At 47.5% G+C, this 5,988-nt stretch overlaps 1 non-coding gene across 1 annotated transcript; it reads right to left on the bottom strand.

Annotated features, from left to right (window-relative positions):
- Positions 1 to 2,530: 2,530 nt before the first annotated feature.
- On the bottom strand, positions 2,531 to 2,652 carry LOC123644252. The gene has a single exon (XR_006737069.1). It is a non-coding gene; the product is annotated as a small Cajal body-specific RNA 4 (non-coding RNA).
- Positions 2,653 to 5,988: the final 3,336 nt, after the last annotated feature.

Genomic DNA, 5,988 nt, shown 5'->3' with positions numbered 1-5,988 from the left:
TGTATGTAATCCCTTAGGTTTCCAGCTGTACTTAGGGAACGGATAGGGAGAAGTGTGTCTGTGCCATCTTGTGCACAACTAGAAGTCCTTTGGTGTTTGTTTTTTCCCACAGCATCCTTCTCTTGTTTATTGATTTCAGCGTCTTCGTTTTTCTTTTTGAGGTCGTTAATTTTGGCTCCTTCAAAGTTTTCTTCTATCCTTTATGTTTTCTGTTTCCTGATTTTTTTTTCTCTCCTCATTTGTTTATTTTGGTCTTTCTAGTGTGTTGAAGGTTTTCCCAAATGTCTGGCAATCTTTGACTGAACTTCCTATTTATTAGGAGTAAGGCGCCAAATACCAGTTTAGATGTTCTGTGGGCATGTTTGGAGTTGATCAACTAGTGAGCTTCACCGCAGAGTGACTGAGATGTCACTTATTTTATAAGTCAGTGTTGAGAGGCCTTTTCTCTGGCAGAGTCAGTTTCTCTGGAGCAGTTTCTCTCAGCAGTTGCTCATCGAGGAGGTGCAGGCTTACTCTAGGGATGAATGAAGCAGGGTGCTGAGTAGCCCCTGTTCGCTGTGCAGACTTCCTTGTTACCTCTGTTTCCATCCCAGACCTGCCCACTGTCTATACCGTAGGTCTGTGCTCTCCAGAACCTGGGGCCTCGTGACTGATTGTTCAAACCCTAAGCCGCTGGGGTTTGGTCTTGGCTGGCAGTTTGACGGGGAGGGGAGCGAGCACGGTCACGTGGCCATCTGGGCTGGGGGTGTTAACTGAGGCCACACGTGCACACACAGACTCTAAACCAAACCCCTGCATTCCTCCTCCACAACCCCGCTGGCCCTGTCTGCCTTTAGACAGCTTCCTGGGCATGGCCACGGCGCTGCCCACCGCGTCCACTTGCCCTTTTCCAGATTTTGTTGAAATTTATCGTCTGCCATAGTCTCATCATTTCTTAATTTTGCCTTTTGGGGAACACAACAATGGGCATGAATTACTTAACTAATGATAGCACCTCCGTACAAACCCACATTTACCCCACGCCAGAGTCGGACCCAGAACCCAGCTGCCGCGCTCTCCTCTGTCTGTCTCTCAGTACTGATCCTCGCACTAGCCTTGCTCAGAATCCCCTGGGGGGCATTTTCAACGTGGATTGCTGGCCCCTTCCCTGGGGCTTGAAAGTCTGCATTTCCAACAAGTTCCCAGGAGTACAGTTTGGGCACTAACCCACTGCAGCACAGCTGGCTGGCCTGGCCGGGGGCGCTGGCTCATGGGCAGGAGGGGAGCCAGCTCTTTTCCATTAAGTGGAGAAATCTAAGGCACAGTTTTGCACCTAGAACACCTGTGTCTCCAGCTAGGGGTCCCTCCAAAGGCTCATGCCCAGTGCTACGGTTCTAAGGTGCTGATGAAACAGAAGGTGAGGAAAAAACCATCACTGTGGCTTCAAGAGGTCCCAGCCAACAGCCCAGGTGCAGGCTGGTAGAAAGCTCAGGGGTGATGTGTTGGAAACGTCCAAGCAGGAAGTTTTCTTCTAGCTGGGAAAGAAGTGAGCTGTCCTCTGGTGGTGGTGAGCTATGTCCTTGTAGGAACCGCAGGTGAGGGTGGCTCGCCCTCCTTACAGGTGGCTTAATGTCATGTACACTCTGAATGGCCTTAGAAGGACCCGGCTTTCATACTGAGTGTACACATAAAAGGCATAACAGAGAGCCTTGCGTACAGACACGCTCAGTAACATCCCTTCCCCTTTTGGGGATTTTGAGGGCTCTGAAAGCATCTGAGGTGTGGTCCTCGCCCAGCTATGGAGGTGTGGTTTCCACGTATGAAACGGCAGGAACAGATGCCTATAGACTAGCGAGTGGTCGTGGGCTTTAGTTCAGAGCTCTGTGTACTCAGGCAGGTCACTTAAGCTCTCCGGGTTTCTGCGATGCCATTTGTAGGACAGGGAGAAGATACCAGCTGCTCCAGCCCCCAGGGAGCTGGGGAGAGAGAAACTAGGTGAAAGTACGTTTTAAGCGCGCGGTGATGTCTGGGAGCTCAAGGAACACTCGTCAGATCAGTGGTCTCCACCTGGGCTGCACACACGGGTCCCTGGAGAGCCGGATGCAGGCGACTCCCAGCTGCCCTCCCCAGCGGCACGCGGCGGCTACCCATGCACCCGTCCTCCCCCTCACTGTATACGTGCGCACATGTATGTGCATACATTTTAAATTCTTTAAGAATACCTCGGATTAAACAGAGAATATATAATTGTGTTAATCTTGTAGAAAATTATTATGCAAAATACTTTAATCTCCCAGATAACTTTTAATCCCTTCCAGAATAAGGATCCCTACAATTTCTACCATGAAAGTAAACTCTATCAAGGTGCTTAAGTTTACAATAACTTCATTTTCCATGTACCTACTAAACAAACACCTTATTCAGTTAAGAAAAAGCTATTTAAGAGGCAAAAACCCAAGCTCCGGCACTGAGTGAACATACCCACTCCCCTCCAACTGATGTGTCAGGAAGAGGGTACAGCAGAGAAGTTCCCCGCAGGCCTGCCGTGGGGCACCGGCGGGCGCAGGCAGCCCGGGACAGCCCAGGAGGGGCTGCTCTCTCTGACCCTGTTTTTGGGAGGAACGTATCAGCAGAGTCTTGCTTTGTCAGACTTGGCCTTCCCAGGCCTCCAGCATGTGTGCATGCTTTGAGGCAGGCTCTTGAAATAGTTAAAAGAGACTCCACCTTAGTTTCCACCAAACAGGATGCTCGGAGTGCTGGGGGCGCCGCGTGGCATAGAGGTCGTGCTGCGAGGGAGGTGTCTGCTGAGGGCCGGGGGTGTCAGACTTGCCAGCACGTGGGAAGAAAAGGGCTTCTTCTCCCAGCAGCGCCTCCCACGGAAGAGAGGCGCTGGTGCTGTCAGACAAGCTGAGCTATTCTGCTAATGCGGACACGTTTTATTCGGAAATTGTCGGGGTGCCTGAGTGCACTGGCTGCAGTCTGGGGCCGATGACAGCTTGGGTGAGGTGGGGCCCGCATACATTTCGGTAGAATAAGCACCAAGTACCTGAAGTGTGTTCCTGCTTCAATTCTGTTCTTAAGGGATACTGTTTAAGTAAAGCTTTTGCCCCAGTTGCTGACCTTTAAAAAGTATTTCTGATGAGCATGCCAAAGTCAGTAATTACTTTCAAGACCTAATTCTTTGATCAAAGTAGAAGACTGGATTTTTTTGAAATAGTTAAGAAAGTAGACGTTTTAATAGAAACAAGATTTGTTGTTCTTAATCTTCACTTTTCAAAATTACTGTGAACAAAGTATTTCTCTGGACTCTGTCCTTTGAGAATTAACCAAAACATAGTCTTACACCCAAAAGAAACTGGGCAGGGAAGGCACTGTGTCCCCAGTTGATACATTCTCCTCTCTGCTCTCCAGCACCACGTGCCCTGGGAGGAACCGCCAGGCGAGAAGCCCCGTTGCTCCTGTGGTCAGAAATCCGTCTACACTGCGCCAGCGCAGGGACCAGGCCCCACCCCTGAGCGGGTAGCGCGGACCCTCCCCGGGAAAGCTCCTGCGCCACCTGCGAGCACCGCTCGCCGCCCCCGCGCCAGCTTGGATGACCTGTGGCTGGAGAAGGCGCAGAGGAAGCAGCGGGAGAAGCAGGTCCCGGCCGAGAGGAGGAGGCGCGCGGCGGCAGCGCACAGAGACGGAGTCAAAGTAAGCGTCCACAGGCCGGGCACCCGCGGACGCCACCTGGTACCCCTCCTCCTCTGCGGCTGCCTCTCATTTCCTGAGCTTTCCCCCAACTCTCTCCTGTGCTGTACTTGGTCAGCCTGAGTCCCCCGGATTAGAGCACACCTCGAGGGCCTCCTAGTGCTAGCCTGCAGGGGAGACCCTGCTATCGGTGTGTCCCCAGAGCCATGGAAGCCAGGACACCCTCTTCCTTCTCTGTCATGTGTCTCTGCCCGTGGCCAGGCCTTTGCAAGGCAGCGGTGAAGATGGGCTCGCTGCCCGCAGGGCCCTCACCACACTGCCTGCATTTAGTGAGTGCCTAGCATGCCAAACACTGCTAGACACCAGCCTGTCCTGTCACAGAGGCGCAGCACATCTTGATGTGACAATCTTAACTAAACTAATTGTCAGTTAGATTTTGTCTCTAGGGACATTTTGCACGAAACTGACAGCCTATGAAAAAATGACTTAATAGCGTAGACATCATACCTTTTACCCAATCTTTGACAAGAATTTCTTGTTCTTTCCTTTCACAAATAGCAACATTTTTATTATCAAGTATTATGAGGTATATATCTCTGAGTCTCACCTCATCCCTGACTACCCACTTTTTTTATTGAGGTGAAATTCACATAACATAAAATTAACCATGTGAAAGTGAATAATTCACAATGTTTCGCAAGCATCACCTCTGTCGAGTGCCAGGATTTCTCCATCGCCCCAAGGAAAGCCCACACTTACTAAGCAGGTACCAGCCATTCCCCTTCCCAGCCCCTGGCAAACACTGATCCTCTTTCTGTCCATATGGATTTACCTATGCTGCAGTTTTCATGTAAATGGATCATACAATACGTGACCTTTTGTGTCTGGCCTTTTTCACTTAGCGTGTTTTCCATGTTCATCCATGTTGTAGCATATATCAGAACTTCATTCCTTTTTATGGCTGAATAATATATTTCATCATGTGAATATACAGTATTTGTTTCACTTTGTTTATACATTCATCCATTGATAGACATTTGGGTTGGTTCCACCTTTTGGCTATTATGATAGTGCTGCCAGGTCTGGTATATAAATTTTTGTTTGAATATATGTTTTCAGTTCTTTGGGATGTATACCTAGGAGTGGAATTACTGGACCATATGGTATTTCTATGATTAACTTTTTAGAGGAATCACCAAACTGTTTTCCACAGTGGCTGCACCATTTTACATTCTAACCAGCGACGTATGAGGGTGCAAGTTCTCTGCATCCTCCCCACTAGCACTTGTTTCCTGTTTGGTTTTGTGTTGCTGTTTTAACTATCCCATCCTAGTGGATATGAGTGGTGCCTCATGGTGGTTTGGCTTGCATTTCCATAATGAAATGTTGAGCATATTTTCATGTTTCTGGCCATTTCTTCTTTGGAGAAATGCCTATTCAAATCTTTTGCCCATTTTTTAATTGGGTTGTCTTTTTGTTGTTAAGTTTTGGAGTACTTTATATATTCTGGATACTAGACCTGATAAGATGTGTGATTTGCAAATATTTTCTCCCATCTCTGGGTTGCCTTTCACTTTCTTGATCAGTAACCATTGATGCACAAAAGTTTTTAATTTTGTTATTTTTTTATTTTATTTATTTTATTTTTTGGAGACAGAGTCTCACTCTCTTGCCCCAGCTAGAGTGCTGTGGCATCAGCTTAGCTCACAGAAACCTCAAACTCCTGGGCTCAAGCAATCCTCTTGCCTCAGCCTCCCTAGTAGCTGAGACTACAGGCATGTGCCACCATGCCCGGCTAACTTTTTCTATGTATTTTTAGTTGTCCAGATAATTTCTTTCTATTTTTTAGTAGAGACGGAGTCTCGCTCTTGCTCAGGCTGGTCTCGAACTCCTGAGCTCAAACGATCCACCTGCCTCAGCCTCCCAGAGTGCTAGGATTACAGGCGTGAGCCACAAGTTTTTAATTTTGATGAAATCAGTTTATCTTTTTTCTTTTGTTCCTTGTGCATTTGGTGCTATATCTAAGAATCCATTACCAAATCCAAGTAATGAAATTTACTTCTGTTTTCTTCTAAGAATTTTATACCCTTTGCTCTTACCTTTAGGTCTTTGATCCATTTTTATTTAATTTTTGCATGATGTGAAGTAGAAGTTCAATTTTAATCTTTTCCATATGGCTATCTAGTTGTCCAAGCACCATTTGCCGAAGAGACTATTCTCACTGAATGGTGTTGGTGCCTTTGTCAAAAATCAATGACCTAAGATGCATGGGTTTATTTCTGGACTCTAAATTCTATTCCATTAAATCATATGTCTATC

The sequence above is a fragment of the Lemur catta genome, chromosome 8 (assembly GCF_020740605.2).
Source record: "Lemur catta isolate mLemCat1 chromosome 8, mLemCat1.pri, whole genome shotgun sequence".
NCBI lineage: Eukaryota > Metazoa > Chordata > Mammalia > Primates > Lemuridae > Lemur > Lemur catta.
The sequence above is the reverse complement of the archived record's forward strand: the minus strand, read 5'-3'. Positions and strand labels throughout refer to the sequence as shown.